Source organism: Pongo pygmaeus, chromosome 13, assembly GCF_028885625.2.
Source record: "Pongo pygmaeus isolate AG05252 chromosome 13, NHGRI_mPonPyg2-v2.0_pri, whole genome shotgun sequence".
Taxonomy (NCBI): Eukaryota; Metazoa; Chordata; class Mammalia; order Primates; family Hominidae; genus Pongo; species Pongo pygmaeus.
The window spans coordinates 31,911,453-31,931,793 of record NC_072386.2 but is presented as its reverse complement, the minus strand read 5'-3'; the positions used below and the strand labels follow the sequence as shown (position 1 = coordinate 31,931,793).

Below are 20,341 nucleotides of genomic sequence, written 5' to 3'. Positions count from 1 at the left end.
GGATACATATTTAAACTGTATGTATAAATAGGATGTAACTTAATCTTCTAGACAAAATTGACCATTTTAAAAACTAAGATGAACATGGTAGTTAGGAGCAATTGTCAAATTTTTCACCTACAGCAGTGTCATCCAATAAAAATACAATATGAACCACATATGTAATTTAAACATTTTTAGTAGCCATGTTTCAAAAAAGTGAGAAGAATCAGACAGGTATTTTAGACTTACAGCATATCTTAGTGTGAACTAGTATCATTTCAATGCTTAATACCACATGTACTGAGTAATGACCATTGGAAAGCACAGATCTAGAATCTAGATATAATATAAGCTTAAGTGGTGTACACTTTTAATAACTGCTGTGGGATTTTTCTGTACAATTATAGGCAACTGTAACACTAAGCAATAATTAGAAAGTGTTTGGAACAAAAATTATTCAAAATTTTAGTATTCCAGAGGCAGAGTTTGAATATGACATACTTGTGGATGGAAAGAAAGTTGTAATAGGAGATTACTTGCTTTACATTTTAAACTTAATGATTTGTCAAGATGACATAAAGATGCAATCAGGCTGAGGTATGGAAAATAATTCATGTCACTGAATTTGCAACTCAATAATATTAGGGTTAAAATTAGAACTGAATTAAATTAAGTTTTCTTGTTACTTTTCATATACCATACAAACTAGAATGTAAAGATCGATGAAGGAAGAGAAGACTTTTTCTTGAACAACTCACGATTAAGTGTGTGAAGAGTGTGATCTGTTTGAAAGGGCTAACTTAAACAAAAACAAAATCCAACTAAGTCTAAAACAATTTAATTTATAAATATTATTAGTTCTTAAAAGTAAGTAGGATTGCCAGGCGTGGTGACTCACGCCTGTAATCCCAGCACTTTGGGAGGCCGAGGCTGGGGGATCACCTCAGGTCAGGACTTCGAGACCAGCCTGACCAACATGGAGAAACCCTGTCTCTACCAAAAATACAAAATTAGCCAGGCGTGGTGGCCCTTGCCTGTAATCCCATCTACTCAGGAGGCTGAGGCAGAAGAATCGCTTGAACCCGGGAGGCAGAGGTTGCGGTGAGCTGAGATCATGCCATTGCACTCCAGCCTGGGCAACAAGATTGAAACTCCGTCTCAAAAAAGAAAAAGTCAGTAGGATGATTTATCATAGCAATACATTTTAACAGAGGAAAAACTTTAATTTTTTTATTTTTAATCATTAAAAATTATTTTTCATATCTTGAGACAAAAAATGTAATTTGTAAACTTTTTAAAAATAAACAGTATGATATGTAACAAAGGCATATCCAAACATGCTTCCACTGTATAGATTTTTTTTAAATTCACAACTTTGTAAGATGGTTTGTTTTATAAATTATACTCTCTCCTCATCATATAAACAAAGAGGTTCAAAGACTTCTTACAGACATAGGATGTGGTCATAGTATTTTGTGAATGGGATAGGATATGAAATTATTAATATACTTTCAAATTGGTAAATATTACATAGAAAATATACTCAGGGATATGTCAAATTGCTAATAGTTGTTTTTGGTCATTTCTTTCTATTTTTTTACTTTTTGACATTTTAAAAGAGTGATTTTAATTTAATAATAAAGCCAATGAGGCTTATCTCATCATACAAAGAAAACATAAATTGTTGCATTTGAATTCATAAAAAGGAAAAAATTTCTCTTAATCAAAAATATCCAAAGAGAAAAAGACAAAAGTCTGGGAGAACTATATGTGACAAATATAACAAGAAATTTATAGCCTTACTGTACAAAAAAATAAAACAAACAGATTAAAAATAAGATCATAAGAAAAGAATAGTCAAAACAAAAGGAAAATAACAAAAAAATCAACCTCACTAATAACCAAATGAATGAGAATTTTAACCATGAAATATCATTTTCAAACACTAATTTAGTAAATTTTTTTAAATAACTATATATTATTAGAAAACATTAAACAAAACACTCCATTTATTCACTGTTGGTGGAAATACAAGTTGGCATAAATTGTCTGGGATATAATTTGACAAGACTATCCATAACTCTACAGAAATCTTGCCTTTATCCTAAAGATGTACTAAAAAAATTGCCCTAAAATTTAAGTATGAGGCATTTATTCCAATTTTATTGTTTCTATTTTAAATAAAATATTTAAATGTTAAAAAAATTACAACAGCAAAGTAAATAATGGTATGTTTACTAAATGAACATTATCCAGTTATTAAAAATAATGTTTTCAAGGAATATAAAAAGTTTGTAATCATAGTAAAAACAACAGAAAAAAAAATCTGTTTATTAACGATTAACATAGCAGCAAAAACTAACCACGCTTTAAAAGAAATAAGTAAAAAAAAATCAAAATTGTAAATTAGTGGTTACTGTATTATATGCCTTGCCAAGCATTCATGAAGTGAAACCTCTTCAATGTTTTAATTAATGTTTTAAATCATCTAAAATTTAATCAAGTACTTTATAAATAACATTGAAGTTGACTAAGTTTTTAAAAGACTTTGTGAGGGTTTATCAAAGCAGAAGGCTAAAGCCACATACCAGGTGAGAAATATTCATCCATCTTGGTATGCTGAAAATGGCTAAAATAATGTATGGAAAACAATATGGTAGTGTGCTGTGATGTGTTCTTTGTCAATAAATAATGTTGAAAGAGGTAGAAGCCTTATTGCTGAAGATTTAAAGAAACCAGTCTTACAGCAAATTATGTAGGGTGAAAGGTTTGCAGTACAGGAGGATCAAAGTAAGGAAGTTTCTACATGCTTTGAATTATGCTAGATATTATTTTTTCAATTATAACATTAATAAACTACTCTTTATGAGCACTCAAAGAAAGATACTATTTCCCTAAGAAATAACTTAATGAAAACAATAGTAAAACTGTGCTGTAGCTGCTTTTATATGACTAAAAATAAAAGAAAACCATTGTGATATGTTGCAGATTTAGCACTTCAATTGAATTCATTCACTGTATCATGCCCAGGAAAACTTTCATAGCAGAGATTTTAAGCCAGAAATATAAAGTGCTACAAACTTTCATTAGTTTTAATTCTTTGATCAAAATAAGCTACTTTAAATGTAGTCAACTCTTTAAATAAGTGTATTATAAAATTCAACATAATTATCAAAATTCAACATAATTATCAAAACAGATCAACAACATAATTATCAAAACAGATATATTCAAACAGCAGAGATCTTAAAAGAGTTGCTGATCTTAAGAATAAGGTATGTGTTCTTTTTCAAAAATCAAGTGTTTCAAATTTACTTTTCTCTGATGACAAGCACTGCCAGTAATATGCTAGCCACTTAACAGATAAAGGCAATATTTTAATAGTAAGCAAGTAGTAGTTGTTTTTGAAAGAATATCATATTATGGACTGTACATTTTGAAGACTAGCATTTTGAAGGTTTTCTGCCATTATATGATTTGCTGCTCAAACTAATAGAGTAGCCTTATATAGTCATATCTGTACATTAGAAATAGGAAATATGATTTTTGAAATTTTAGTATCCTTTAAAATAAATAATTTTATGGAGTCATGAACTTGTTCATCACATATAAAAACATGACACCTTCAGATTTATTTAAAAGCACAACCAATTAATTTTTTTAAAAAAAACTGTACAGTATGCCTGAACAATTTAATAACTGGACAATGGGTTTCAGTAGTGAGTGTCATGATTTAGAAATGCAGTCAGTGATGCAAGCCTTCCTTCTGGATCCATATTGCTTTGTAAAATACCTATTTTGGCTATGATAGCCATTCAAACAATGTAGTTAAATAAACAACTTAGAAGCAGATTGCTGTATCACAAAATATTGAAACAATAATTTCATTGCTATTTAATTGTACTGTTATAATTTATAATATATTAAAAACAATTTTGTAGAGACAAAAATTTCAAAATAGTATTTCATTGTTACATTTAAATTTCTGTTATTAAATGCTTTAGCATTTTTAATGTCAGTACAATAGTATATCTTTAAAGTACATGTTAATAAATATACATATGCTGTGGTACATTTTTTGCAACTTATATTGTCTGACTGACCACTGCTCTATCATTAGCTTGGCAAAGGGCAATCTCTACCTGGCCCAAATGAGTTCACACAGTCTTGAGTCCAACAGCCTCGTAGGAATAAAGACTGTGCTTTTGCTGGTCACTTTTCTCTATCATATGTCTTACCCTCATAAACTTTACAGAGAACAACAAGTTAATCTGTAAAAGTTATTTAGAATTTCAATATGTGGCCAAACGTTAATTTCATATGACCCCCACCAATATTTCATATGAGAAAAATTAGTATATAAAACATTTATATGGTTTTAGTTATGAAAAGATATATATACAAGTTCATACAAAAATTACGAGGCAATATACTAGTTTATATACCAAATTATACTGTATACTACATAGTAGAATTAATGGTAACTCCTATTGTCATTTGTATAATTAGTCATGTTTTAAGTTTGTGAAAATAAGAAATAAAACCGGGTATTAGGAAGCATAATCAGCTCAATTGTTTTCAGTATTTATTTTCCTACAATAGTATAGACCTGGTCTAAGTTCTTATTTATGTGAAAATAAATAAATATGCAGATTATCACTACAGGTTATATAGTGATGAAATATTCACGAGGGAAGAGTATCTCCCAAGGAAAGAAATGTGAGTGCTCTTCATTCTCCTACATGTTCAGCAGTACTAATGACTCAGACCCTTCAGGAATGAATGTTTGAGTCATTCCACTGAGCAAAGAACCACAACCAGCTGAGGTGTGTGCTGAGTGTGAAGGAAATATGAAATAGATTGAAAGAAAATAGTTATTTACAAGGTGCAACCATGTGACCAGTTTCAGAAAAGAGGACTGTAATAGTCATGAGTATTTTTTCTTTGTTTTGACATGAATATGTTTATATATATATGTGTGTGTGTGTGTATATATATATATACAAAATATTGTTGTTTTATCCCCTCTCTGATTTTATTATTTATCTCAGTATTTAATTTACAGGATATCAAAGGAGAAGAGTAGTAACCACTCAAAGACTTCATATACTTTTCTGGAGAACAGCTTAGCCTATTTTTGACTGAACATGAGATAGTTGTATCATATTATGCAGAAGTATAACTCTGTTACTGTCTGTATTTGGAGATTCAGTGAGGTTTTAAGATATGTTTATAGATGTCAAGTTGAGAAAAGGTGAACTGCAGTGGCTTTTGATGTATCAAATTTGCTCTTCTATACTATAGTTTCCAGAGTTCCCTTTCTACTACTTTTACAGTTAAATTGAGCTTCAAGGGATGTTCTCTTGCAAAAGTTGAATATTGGAAGGAAGCAGTCATTTTGTAGCATGCATATACCTTCTTCCAGTTATTCAGGAAAACAATAAACTAGTTGCTACTTTAAAGAGAGTTTTGCAGATGTGATTAAAGTATTTGATCAATTAACTATAAGTTAATCAGTTGAGCAGTCTTTAGAAGAGGGTTTAGGCCTTCTCTGAGTTAAGAGAACACTTCCCGTAAACAACACATTTTAGATTGGGACTCCATCCCACTTGTAATTTCCCTTCTGGGTTGTCTGCTCTAAAGATTTCAGATTTGTTTACATATATATATCCTCACATATTTACCCCAAAATATATATGTTCGGGTAAATTTGTAGAGATAGATAGATATATCCATCCTACTAATTCTGCTTCTCCGATCAAACCCTGACAAATATAAGCATCACTAAGAAAGATTTCTAGTCAAGAGGTATCTTTGTTATCATATATATATAACAAAGGCAATAGCATTAACAACAACATACAGCCTGTTAACCCATTAACTATTTTTCAATAAATGCATCTTTCAATATCATAGTTTCAAATCCTAGATGGAGTTAGTATCTAAGTTTCAACGTATATTTAACACATTGCTTGTTTCTGTTACAAAATATTATCTATCATTAATCAGAAAGATAATTATTTTCTATTGTTTACATTCTAATAGTGCAGGTTTATTGTTTCATTTCATAATTTAGGAGGGAATTGTCAATTTATGTATTGAACACTATAAGTAACATAATAGAGCTAAATACTAATTTGATTATATACTTATATTTCCATTTTCTGCAGGCATGGTAACTACAAACCATGCTTTCAAGGTCCTTATGACATTATCAATCTATTAATTATCTTATTTTATTTGACTCCACTGTACAGACTCCGCAGGAAGTATTTGATCTAGGACGATTTAGTGACCTCTCTCAAATGGCTAAGATGGGAACCAGGGAAAAAAAATGCAGCGAGCTACATAGTAAGAGGGCATATTAACCTTAACTGCTTTGACATCCAGATACCGCTCTTTGTTTCATGGTGTAAGGGATAAATGAAATAAGAAAACAAGATAAAATAGTTGACTAACTCACATTGAGATAAATTTTGTTTTAAGCCCTTTTTGATTAAAGAAGTGCATTATCTCACACTTTACAAAGAAATATACTTTTAAAAAATAACACAAAGGGAATCTCTAAAATTAACATTAAATCCAAATATTCAGTCATTCAGCTCAACTTCAGCCAATTAACTATTTTCAGAATTAGGACCAGAACCCAGGACTAACTGGCCAGTTTTTGGGCTACAATACAATGTTGGCTTTCCTTTTACTAGGGCATCTAGCTGATGTGCCTACCTTCTAGGTGCTGTTCCAGGTTCTGAGAGTGTGAAATGACTGGCCTGCATCCTATGCAAGCATTAACTCTAGTTGATTTTCTAAGACCAATCCCTTACAGGTGTATGAATAAGTATGTCATAATAAAGATCCCCATTAACTAGTTTGCAGCAGAGCTCCAAATTCTCAAAGTAGGGAGGAGCTTTCCTCATCCATCCTTGCTGCTCTTCTTAGACCAGATTGGAAAGCCTTTGCATTTCTTGTTTTTTCCGTTCTCTGATACAAGGCGCACAGACACACACACACACACACACACACACACACACGGTTGTTCTAGATAAAATCTCAAGGTTCTCCTTGCATTATTACACTGGACTCCAGCTGAACTCTGGTGCCGTACCAAAAGAAGAATCATGTTACCTTCTTCCTGATCTGCAGGGAAAATATACCTAACAACAGTGTTCATAAATTTGGAAATAGAAAAATACAATGATTATATCATCTAACCTACTAAATAATTATGATATATCCAACAGAGTAAAATGTTTGCTTCTTCAAATGAGTTTAAAAATGCATAATTTAAGCATATGGATATTTATCACGATTTAGATTGGCAATTTATATATATGTATATAAATACATATATACAGCCGATCTTCATTATTCATGGTAATCATGTTTTATAAAGCCACTATGAACAGTAAATTAAATACTAAATTTTTGTTCCTAGGATAAATTGTATATATATATATATATCTGCATGTATATGCATGTATGTATGTATATACGCACTCATTTCTCATAGATTATAATCTTAAATCTTAAAAACAACAAATCCTGGCCAGGCATGGTGGCTCATGCCTGAAATGCCAACACTTTGGGAGGCCGAGGCGGGCAGATCACATGAGGTCAGGAGTTCGAGACCAGCCTGGCCAGCATGGTGAAACCCCGTCTCTACTAAAAATACAAAAGTAGCCAGGCAGGGTAGTGCATACCTGTAATCCTAGCTACTTGGGAGGCTGAGGCAGGAGAATCACCTGAATCCGGGAGGCGGAGGTTGCAGTGAGCCAAGATTGCACTATTGCACTCCAGCCTGGGCGACAAGAACAGTGAAACCCCGCCTCAAAAAAAAAAAAAAATTGGAATAGTTTATTTTCTTTATTTTACAAAGGAGAAAACAAGATTCAAAAGTAAGAAGTGACTTGCATAAAACCATGCTCCTTAACAGGTGCCAGAGTGGGGATCTAAACACTGACCAACTGGTCCGAGACCAGAGCTTTGTGCACTACACTGCACCACCCGTGACCTTCTCCATCCTCTTGTCATCTTTATATGAAAGCTGACACAAGAAGGCCTTGTTCCTTCTTAGCTGGAACTTGCCCAATAGCTGACTCAAATGTTTCTCTGTTTCTGTGCATGTCCACAAATGACTGCAAAAGCACTGCTAGTATTGATTTTGACATTATAAATAAATTTTAGCAAGTAGGCAAATTCACAAATATAGAATCTGCAAATAATGAGGATCAGTTGTATATATGGTCAGTAAACACAAGTCAGTAAATTCAAATTAGTAAAATATCATGCTTTGAAAGATGTAAATAGACAGAAACGTCAAAATTTATAATAAATATGGGATTATGAATAAATGTGTTAACTATCTGATATTTTCTAAAATGAAAATATACTAACTGTAAAATAATGCTTTACTAGAATAACCAATTTTGATTCTCTGCTCTAGAGAATAACTTAAACATCATTAGAAGAATCCAGATCTTCAAAATGCATTTTTTTAAACTAAATAAAGCTGACATTTAATTATCCACTTTGGAGTATTCATATTAAATCACATAGTATGGATAATCAAAAGTTGTTAACTTCATTGCAAACTAAAGGAACTAAAGAATTAAATGAAGACATTATTATTTTAAGTGAATATTTTTATTTTCAGAAGCATAAATTTCTTTGTACATTTTTGTTATCTTGTTTGAGTGGTTTATTTTTTATTAATGTGTGTGTATGTGGATGTGTGTGTGTGTCTTTCACTACCAATGAAAGGCAGAATTTAGAAGGTAAAGACGAAAATGAATAAGAAAGAAACAAAAATTTCACAGTGATATTTCAACAATACATTTAATTTTTATTCTAATGTTCTAAGCAATATATGGAAATGACCGCCTTTTATAAAAGCAATTTTCTTTCTGGCTTGATGAAAGTAAAAAATCCCTGTACGTTCAAATTCATTTCAAACTTCAAAGGACAGAACAGCCTTGGCGTTGGCGTGGTTCTTGCAAACAGTTGGGTAAATTGACTACATAATGAGTCCTTGGCTGTTCCTAACCAAAACTTTGTTGGACAGGTTCATTTACAATCCTCAAACAGAACGACCTTCCATCTGGCTTAATGGCCCCTGGATTGTTGCAAATGCGACCTGACATTTCCTTATGGATGAGTTATTAAATTATATCACAGAACACAATAACATAATTTGGTTTCAGAGCCTAAGTGAAAGTGATAGTCCAGCAGATTAAGATGTAAAATTCCTTTGCAAAATTAAGTTATTTATAATCTGATGCATACCTCCTTGTTTTATCCGCCATATAATATAATTACTTTCCACAGTACAGTAGCTGCATATACTGATAATGCTGACAGAACAGAAATGGCATTTGAAGAGGAGAAAAGAACTTCAGTGGTCAGGTAACTGACTTTTATAGTTATCTTTCTAAACTGAAATCACTTGCAATTTTTGCTTTTCTTTTCCTTAATGGAATTGATCCATTAAGCAGTGCTTCCCTCTTTTGCCTAATAGTATTAGACATACTTAACTCTATGAGCTACAGTTTCTTAATTCATCCTGAAATATCTGCTTTGACATGACTAATACCAATATATTTTTAAATTTAGGGTTTTATCTATTTAGCTGCTTCTATCAGCTGTGGTTTAGTGAAAAAGAAACCAGTGTCTCATTTGTTACTGTATCGGATATTGGAATTACTAACTGTGACTCTTTAATGGTTTGGATAAATTTCAAAGACCAATAAAGCTAAAAGAACAACATATTTCTACAATTATTCATAAACAATGTAAAATTTCCTTTAGTCAGATTTTTTGCCATTAAGAAAAGAAAGATTTGAAGGTAGGATTTGCCTATAGCGACAACTAGAATTTTCATTCTAACAGATTCTTCTGGTGTACATCACAGTGAAGAACTCTGCTCTGCCTGTGTTTAGTCTCTTTTGTAGAATTTTCTAACTTTCCAAAGCATTTACCCTTATTCTGTTCACTCACAGGTGCTGTTTATCTATCATCAACACAGTTTTAGTTGAATATTCATTCAAGCAAATTTTTTGAGCATCTACTAATCAGGCACTGTGCTAGGTTTTATAAAAATAAAGATAGCAATAGAAATAATGACAATATAAACTAAAATGTGGAATAATACAAGATCCACTAGGGTAGAGATCTATCTTAATTCACATGTGTGTTCCAAGTGACTAAGATGCACCTGAAACATAAGAGGAGTTCAGTAAACATTTGTGGAATAGCACTTACTGTGTGTTCCACTTGCATATTCTCATCGAACTTTTAAGATGTCCCTACTGGTAGATACTATTTTTCATATGAGGAAATTAATGCAAAAATATGTTAAATTACTCTTCCAACATCTTGTCTGATAATAGCCAATCATGTATTGAAGCCAGAGTCTGATTCCAGAGACTGTTCTTTGAGCAATTGTCTTATTGCCTCTTCCTGCCCTCAGGAAACACACTCACAAGTTTATTCTGATGAAGACATCCAAAATTAAGTTTAGTAGATAATCTTTGCACATTTATGAGGGCATTTTTACACTCAGCTGTAATCTAGATCCATAATGGCACTATATAAATTACAGGAAGTTTCAACTCCTTCCCAAATCAATTTGAGTCAATGGGAGTAACTTCACTTCAAGGAATATCATTCCTACATCACTGACTTTATCAACAGTTAATTCTTTGCACATTCTATCTTCCAAACTACATAACTTACAGTTTTAGTGCTAAGATTAAAGCTGATTTCCTGCATTAGGCATTTCCTCATTTAACAGTATTTACCAGTTCAAGCGCTTCTTAATTTAATTGCACTGTCTATATAAATCCAAATAACATTACATCAGAAGGAAAACATCAAACTTAGGTAAAGTCAGGAAACCCTACAAAATGAATATTTTTCTTCTTTCTAAATTGTTGGATAACAGTATTTCTACTGATTACCTATCTTTCCCCACTCAAAATATAAAAAATATACACACACTCTGTCACACATGCGTATTATTGTTTTATTTTGGAAGGGTTAGAGATTTGAACTAGTGACCATAATATTTCTTAAGGTCATCACATACCCTAAATAAATACAGAAACCAGGTCTTCTCTACACTGTTAACATTTGCACATGGTTCCTTCTTGAGAGTTAGAGGAACCTAGAGAGTGCTCAATAAATGCCATAGTTATTTCTACATCATGGCATTTAAAGCTTGAAACTTACTTTCCAAACTAAAGCTAAGATTTTCTTTGTAACTCTTTAGGAAAACTATAAGACAAGTAATCAATGTTTTGCACCTGAAGATACAGACTCTGAAGTTTAAAAAAATAGTGACCGGGATCAGCCATCTAGTGGAGTCATGGATTTCTACTTTGCTTTTTTTTGAGTTGAATGATTTAGCCAATACTATAAAATATTATCACCTTGTTACATAGCTATTATGAGTTAAGTCCCTCTAACTACCTCTCTATCCTACCATAAATCTCCTCTTTATCACGTATGCTCCAGCCAAATGAATAGCCAATTCAATGGTTCTTTTCCTGCCTCAGGGACTCTGTTTATTTGTTCTTACCCTGGTGGACAGTCACTGCTCCCACTGCTTCTTCCTTCCTAAGCCTCCACAGACTGAAATCCTACTAGTCCTAAAGGGTCAAATTCAGATATTAGCTACTCTCTAATATCCTATGTACCAAACGAATGTAAATTCTCCATGTGCTGCATTCCCTTAGTCACAGTTTACCCCTAAACAGAAGTTACCTTACACTGTCTTATACTGTAGTTCTCTTTAATCTCAACTAAGTTTACCTCCTAGGTTGTAACTATCCAAATGTAAAGGAAATATGAGGAAACTTAAAAAAATTCAAGAAAAAAATTGAATTAAAAGATAAAAATAAAAAATATAAATTTTACTTTTCAACATAAGCTTCATCAGCTTCAAGACATTTTCGTAAGCATTGAAACTGACCATTTAATCCATCCCTAAAGAACTGAGAGTCTTGGTAATTTAACCATGCCAATGTAGTCATTTTACATTATGACCTAAAAAAAATGGGTGCCCTCTACAGTAGTTTTTAAGATTAGGAAACAAAAATAATTCAGAAGGAGCCAAATTAGGACTGTAAGGTGGGTGCCAAATGACTTTCAAAAAAAGAAAAAAAACCCTCTCACAAAATTGTTCTTGTTTGATGAGAAGAATGAACAGAAACTTTGTAATCGTGGAGAAAAATTCTGTTGAAGCTTTCCTGGCTTTTTTTCTGCTGAAGATTTAACCAAGTTTCTCCAAATACTATCATAATAAGCAAATGTTAATATGCTTGAGCCCTCCAGAAAGTCAACAAGTAAAATACATTAAGTGTACCAACACACTATTATTATGAGCTTTGATCTTGACCAGTTAACTTTTGCTTTGACTGGACCAGTTTCACCTCCTGGTTGCCATTGTTTTGAATGTGCTTTGTCTTCAGGATTATACTGGTAAAGCTATGTTTTATCTTTTGTTACAATTCTTCATAGAAATACTTCAGGATATTTATCTCACTTGTGTAAAATTTCCATTGAAAACTCTGCTCTTGTCTGAATTTGATCTGGGTGCAATGGTTTGGGCAGTCACCAAATGGAAAGTTTGCTCAACTTTTCCAGTCGAAATTGTGTAAGCTCAATCAACTGAGGTACCTGTGGCATCAGCTATGGTTTGTATTGTTAATCATCAGTTATCTTCAGTTAGGGCACAAACAAGGTAAATTTTTTCCTCACAGATTGGTGTGGATAGTTTGCCTCTGCAGGCTTCATCTTCAACATCATTCTATCCCTTATCAAAACAAGTTATTCATTTGTAAATTGCTATTTTATTTGAAGCAATTTGACCCCATAAACTTTTCATAAATCATCAGTGATTTCACCACTTTTCCATCTAAGCTTCACCATAAATTTGATGTTTGTTATTGTTTCAATTTTAGCAGAATTCATGTTGCTCTAATAGGGACTCTTTTCAAGCTAGGTCCTATGCAGACATGTCATAACAAGTTAGTTCAAGTTTATCTTGGCAGAAAAAAATTTGAAATGTATGCATAATTTTTCCACAGTAATCATCTTCCATGAACTTTTGAAGCTCCTATGTGCTCTGCTCCCCTCATCACACTCTCACTCTCGCCTGAGTATATATACATGTGGTGTGCTAGGTCTCCCCTCCCCCCCCCAAAAAAAAAGAAAAACAAGGAAAGACAGAAAGAGTAGTGATTTTGTGTGTGTGTTTGACTATTTTAGTGGTTTGACTATTTTAGTGGTGTAAATACTCTTCCCTGGACAATTTCAAGTTACCAGTACTTTAATAACTACCTTGCAAAATTTCTTAATGTTTTAACAATTGGCTCTTGCTCATTTTAAGAGGTAGCTTATGTAAATATATTTACACTAGCATGGTTCTATGTACACAATAAATAACCAATAATAAGCAACAAAGGAGATCAGCATGAAAGAGTGTAGCACAGGAAGGTAGGAAACAGGAACCTATAAAGGAAAATCTCAATTTTTCCTGTTTTCTACAGTACTAATAAAGCAAGGCAGCATAATATTACTCTTCCATTATTCTTGAATTCTTGGTGAAGCCTATTCTTGGTCTTTGCAGCCTCTCTCTCTCTCTGTTACAAACACACACACATATATATACACACACACACACACACACACACACACTTTGCCAGTGACTTTTCTTCTTTCTTTGGTTCCTCTCATCCAATAGTTAAAAATTAACTCAGCTAGAGGAAAAATCCCATAGTAGTAGAATTTAAATAATAGAGCACTAGCATCCTACACAATTCAGAATGCCCCCTTCAGCAGTGCATTCTACAGGGCTCTTATTCATCCAGGATAGAACATTCAAGTCTTATGAGTTTACACATTTGACCTCTTCACGAGAATAACCAATGTGTTGCTCTCCACTGGCCATTACTCTGCCTTTGTTATCTTCATAGCTAATGGTCCTTTAGGGGATTCTTGAAATGAAGTTACTAAAATCTCAGTCTGCCTTTGCTTAGGTTCCTGTCATTGGGCACATAGAAGTTACTCAGGAACATGATATTCAATTCTATCTGAACCAGCCTACTAGCTAGAAGGCAGCTTTAACATATATTTAGTTATTCGGTTGCTTTATAAAATTGCACCCATTATAAAAATGCCCAGGGAATAAACCAAAGAATTAGCACATTAATTATAAGTAAAGCATTATAGAACAACAGTAATTAACAACTCTAGTTTTTAGAGCTATCATTCATGCTGGGCTACTAATAGAAAAATAACAAGAATGAGAGAAGGCAATATAACTACTGAATGTCAGTCTACCTGTTTATCTCTCTATCCAGCTGCCTACATATCGCCCTACCTATGATTTGTAGTCAGTCACCTGGAGTTTTCTGTCTTGATTCTGCTACTTTCTACCACTGAAAAAATACACAATTCAATTAAATTCACCACTTTCTATATTTTTGTCTGTAAGAACGGTATCTGTTGTACCAGTGGTAGAGTTTCTAATTTCCGGCTTTATATTGTTCCCAGTATTTGTTTCAGTCTTCATTTCCTCTGACTTGCAACAAAAATGGCATACTTTGGAAATCACGCAAAATTATCTATTTCCATTGAGATGGAAATAGCCTAAACCTGCAGCATAATACATTTAGTCTAGGGAAATAGGTGAGTTTGATAATAGCGACATTTTCAAAATGAAGTAAGGATTTTTTTCACATATTATACATTTTTCATTGCATATCATTTTAAATATCAACTTTTCCTGATCTTTCTTCTAGTTTCTCTATAAAGATATTTCTTCCAGGACTATATAATATCCGCTCCTCAGCGTGACCTCCCTGACTAGCATCCTAGAGTCAGTATTGATGTTTTTAGCATTATTATTTTTTTTTTGAGACAGATTCTCACTCTGTTGCCCAGACTGAAGTGCAGTGGCATGATTTTGGCTCATGCAACCTTTGCCTCCCAGGGTCAAGCAATTCCCGTGTCTTAGCCTCCTAAGTCGCTGGGACTGCAGGCACGTGCCACCACACCCAGCTAATTTTTGTATTTTTAGTGGAGACAGGTTTTCACCATGTTGGACAGGCTGGTCTCAAATTTCTGACCACAAGTGATGCTCCCACCTTGGCCTCCCGGAGTGCTGGGATTACAGGATTGAGCCACCGTGACAGGCCTATGATTTTATTTTTCAATAGTTACCACAATGTGTTATTATTTTATTTCGTTGTTTCATTTTGTTGCCTTTAGTAGTTCTTGCACACTAGAATATAAGCCTCCTATGGGCAATTTTAGTGCGTTTTGACCACCTTTATATCCCTAGAACCTAACGTCATATCTGGCACAACAGATGCCCACTGACTGAATGAATGAGAGGCAGACGTAATACATGAAATTAGGAAAGACCTAATAAATAATAGTTTTACAATGGAAACAGAAAGCTCATTTGTTTTTGTGGAAGCAGAGAGAACATCATCCTATACATAGGTCATACTGACACACCCAAATAAATTAATGGATCAGATAAGAAACATCCCAACCCATCTGTTTTCTTCACTATCTTAAGTTTTCAAGTAAATAGAATCTCTAGGTCATTGTCTCAATTTAATTCTTATACATGATTTTTTAAAATTTCATGATTCTCTATTTAGGTACCACAATATTTCTATAAAAATTTTATAAGGGTGTTTTCGTAGTCCTAACATAATTTGCAGCACCTACACATCTTCAAACCTTGAATAATAATAAAAAGTTATTTTGTATTTAGATTTACACTAAATTTAGGAAAGGCTAATATATTAAATCAACCTACATTTTACTTAAATCCGGTGTTCCTTTTCTTGAGGTTAAATGGCCTTGCTTTGAGGGTAGGGGAAGACAAAAAAAAAAAAAGAAAAAGAAAAGCCCGCTTGACTTCCACTTGCACATTTTCAAGTGAAAAAGATATCTCAGTCACTTCTAACACATCTTAATTGCTTCATTATATTTTTATAGAGCACCTGAATTGCTTGGAAGAAGCTTAATTAAAATGGTGCTTGTTTTATAGTTAACAGAAATGCAAAAAGCACGTATCTTGCAGGACAATCAATCATATTTTTTCTTTGCTGCAGTCTCAAAGACAGTATAGACTGAGCAGATTAATAAGGCACTGAAACATTTGAGCACCATCAGAATTTAGATGTGTGCATTTTCTTGGACCCAAGCCTCTCATAAACTTTAATATAATCTTTCCTTCAATCTACGGCATCACTTAATGAATTGCTGGCCTTAATATATTTTGTGGTCTGACTGTACATTTGCCAATTCTGTGCATTATGGGAGAAAGGAAATTTTCAGTACAGCAGCAGTTATCATTAGGCACAAATTCACATTGCATTTATGGTTGGTTTCACTATTATTTTCAGTAGAAATTATTGGAAACTACAAGATATAGTTTGGAGTCATAACTCAGTGCCAGCCTGCTGTGTGGCTTTGACTAACACTTAATTTATCTGTGTTTACTTCCCTTTCTAAACAAAATGGACTTCTTTCCTGGAGACAGGTGATATAATAAACATTTTGTGTTTTTGACTAAAGATTGTTGAAGGTAGAGAGGATAGAAGTGTAGAATTTGAGAGAGTTTATATAGAAAAAAGCCCTTGCAACACCTGAGAGTAGCATCTGCAGGGCAATTCCTAGAAGTTTCCAAAATGACTAAGCAGCTCACCATAGGACTCTTGCAACAATGTTGTTCTGACTTGTCACTGACATTTTTCTTCTTATAATCACACTTGTGTTAGAATTTCTGAGCTTTTTAAAGTCTACACTAGAATCTGCTTTGTTTCTCCTCTGGGAGTGGAAAATTTGGATCTTCTTTGAAGCACCCCTAACCTGGACTTTTTCGATTATTTACCCAAATCTATAACAAAGAATTCATTCATTTGTCATACATTCAATAAATATTATTTTGTACTATGTTATTAACACAGATGAAGTCAGATTTTATTGCTTTTGACATCAGGGTCTAATTATTGGACATAGATATGAGATATAGAACATAGGCTAGCATGTAAACAATGTGATCCTCAGAGCAAGAATGAGATTTTAAACACTAAAATATGTATATTTTGGAGGAAACATTCATAAAGAAAATTTCTTACCAGTACAATATTGCATTAAATTTTCTGCATGAATAAAGTAATCTATCTCTGATTTATTACAAATGCTAGTACACAAGGAGACTCATAGAGTAACATGAATGTCGCAGGCAAACAGTTAACAATTCTCCTTTACTGGAAGTAATTTTGAATTATAAAATATAATAGAACTAATACTACCATTCTCCCCACTACCAAAAAAAAAAAATGCACACACACACACACACACACACACACAGGCATTCAGAAGAAATTTTAGTTACCTAGACAACAAAGAAAAAAAGAGAATACTTTAAGCTTAGGGTTCAAAATCTCAGGGTCCTTTTACTATATAGCATAACCTATCATAATAAAAAAATTACTTCTAGTTGGATAAATAACAGTATGGGATAGAATATTTACCCTAGGTGTTTAAGAGAGTGAAGCTGGTGTAGTGAGTTGAAAGGTAGCTGTATTAGCCTGTTTTCACACTGCTGTAAATAACTGTATGAGACTGGGTAATTTATAAACAAAAGAGGTTTAATTGACTCACAGTTCACGTGGCTAGGGAAGCCTCAGGAAACTTACAATCATGGCAGAAGGCGAAGGAGAAGCAAGTACCTTCTTCACAAGGCAGCAGGAAAGAAAGAGAGCACAGGGGAAACTGCCACATTTAAAGCATCAGATCTCATGAGAACTCCCTCACTATCGCGAGAACTCCCTCACTATCATGAGAACCGCATAGGGGAAACTGCCCCCATTAGCCAATCACCTCTCACCAGGTTCCTCCCTTGACAGGTAGGGATTACAATTCAAGATGAGATATGGGTGAGGACACAGAGTCAAACCATATTATTCTGCACCTGGCCCCTCCCAAATTTCATGTGCTTTCCACATTTTAAAACCAATCATGCCTTCCTGACAGTCCCCCAAAGTCTTAACTCATTCCAGCATTAACTGAAATGAGCATCAAAAGTCCAAGTCCAAAGTCTCATCTGAGACAAGGCAAGTCTCTTCCACCTATGATCCTGTAAAATCAAAAACAAGTTAGTTACTTCCAAGATACAACAGGGGTACAGGCACTAGGTAAATGTTTCCATTCCAAATGGGAGATATTGGCCAAGTCCAAAACCTGACTGGGCAGTCACTAAATCTTAAAACTCCAAAATCTCCTTTTATTCCATGTCTCACATCCATGCCATGCTGATGCAAGAGGTAGGCTCCCACAGCCTTGGGCAGCTATGCCAATGTGGTTCTGCAGGGTACAGACCCCATGGCTGTTTTCACAGGCTGGCATTGAGTGCCTGTGGCTTTTTGAGGCACACAGTGCAAGCTGTCGATGGGTCTACCATTCTGGGGTCTGAAGGCCAGTGGCACTCTTCTCATAGCTCCACTAGGCAATGCCCCAGTGGGGCCTACAACCCCACATTTCCCCTCTGCATTGCCCTAGTAGAGGTTCTCCACAAGAGCTGTGCCCCTGCAGCAGACCTCTGCTGGACATCCAGGCATGTCCATACAACCTCTAAAATGTAGGCTAAGGTTCCCAAAGCTCAACTCTTGTCTTCTGCACACCCACAGGCTTAACATCACGTGGAAGCTGCCAAGACTTGGGGCTTGCACCTTCTGAAGCAATGGCCTGTGCTGTACCTTGGCCCCTTTTAGCTATGGCTGGAGCAGGAGCAGCTGGAATGCAGAGCACCAAGTCCTGAGGCTGCACAGAGCAGCAAGACCCTGGGCCAGCTCAGGAAACCATTTTTCCCTCCGTCTGGGTCTGTGATGGGAGGGACTGCTGCAAATTTTTCTTACATACTCTGGAGACATTTTCCCCATTGTCTTGACTATTAACATTCAGCTCCTCATCACTTATGCAAATTTCTACAGTCAGCTTGAATTTCTCCTCAGAAAATGGGTTTTTCTTTTCTACCTCATGGTCAGGCTGCAAATTTTCCAAACTTTTATGCTCTACTTCTCTTTTAAATATAAGTTCTAATATCAGATAATCTCTGAAGGCATATGACTGTACACTTCTAGAAAAAGCCAACACACATCTTGAATGCTTGGCTACTTAGAAATTTCTTCTGCTGGATACCCTAAATCGTCTCTCTCAAGTTCAATGTTCCACAGATCTCTAGAGCATGAACAAAATGCTGCCAGTCTTTTTGCTAAAGCCTAACAAGATTGGTTTTTACTCCAGTTCCCAATAAGTTCCTCATCTCCATCTGAGACCACCTCAGCCTGGACTTCATTATTCAAATCACTATCAGCATTTTGGTCAAAACCATTCAACAAATCTCTAGAAAGTTCCAAATTTTCCCACATCTTCCTGTCATCTGAGCCCTTCAGACTATTCCAACCTCTCTCCATTACCCAGTTCCAAAGTTGCTTCCACATTTTCAAGTATCTTTATAGCAGTGCCCCACTCCCAGTACCAATTTCCTGTACTAGTCTGTTTTCACACTACTATAAAGAACTACCTGAGACTGGGTAATATATAAACAAAAAAGGTTTAATTGACTCACCATTCTGCATTTCTGGGGAGGTCTCAGGAAACTTGCGATCATGGCAGAAGGCAAAAGAAGAGCAGGTACCTTTTTCACAAGGCAGCAGGGGAGAGAATAGGGGAAATTGCCACTTCTAAACCACCAGATCTCACGAGAACTCCCTCACTATCATGAGAACAGCATAGGGGAAACCGCCCTCATCAGCAAATCACCTCCCACCAGGTCCCTCTCTAAAATGTGAGGATTAAAATTTGAGGTGCAATTTGGATGGGGACACAGAGCCAAAGCATGTCAGTAGCTAGAAAGATTAACAACTGTATCTGTGAATATGACCTCATTTTTTAAAAAGAGCCTTTGTTGATTAAATGAAGAATCTGTAGACGAGATGATTCTGGATGTCTGGGCAAGCTCTAAATATAATGATACATGTCTGAATAAGAGACAAAGGAGAGATAGGGAGAAAAAGGAGAAGGCCGTATGAAGGCAAAGGAGTGAGAAATTAAGAGTTAAGCAGCCACAAGCCAATGTGGCAGGTGGTGCCTGATGCCACCAGAAGCCGGAAAAGAAAAGGTGGAATTTTCCCCTAGAGATTTTAGTAGTATGGCCTAGATGTCACCTTGATTTCAGATATTTGGCCTCCAAAATTGTAAGAAAATAAATTTCCTTTGTTTGTAAGCCACAAAGTTTGTGGTAATTTGTTACAGCAGTCCTAGGAAACTATAA

General features: G+C 34.5%; 1 long non-coding RNA gene across 2 annotated transcripts in view; it reads right to left on the bottom strand.

The window, feature by feature from the left end:
• LOC129044316 (uncharacterized) overlaps nucleotides 1-19,712 on the bottom strand; it is a 58,139-nt gene extending 38,427 nt beyond the window's left edge. Inside the window, exon 1 of one of the 2 annotated variants that reach the window (XR_008504650.1) lies at nucleotides 19,637-19,712. This is a non-coding gene — a long non-coding RNA (uncharacterized LOC129044316). Of the gene's footprint in view, nucleotides 1-17,670; nucleotides 17,776-19,636 lie in introns of those variants that run through there. The other variant, XR_008504651.1, reaches the window with a different exon arrangement.
• Nucleotides 19,713-20,341: the final 629 nt, after the last annotated feature.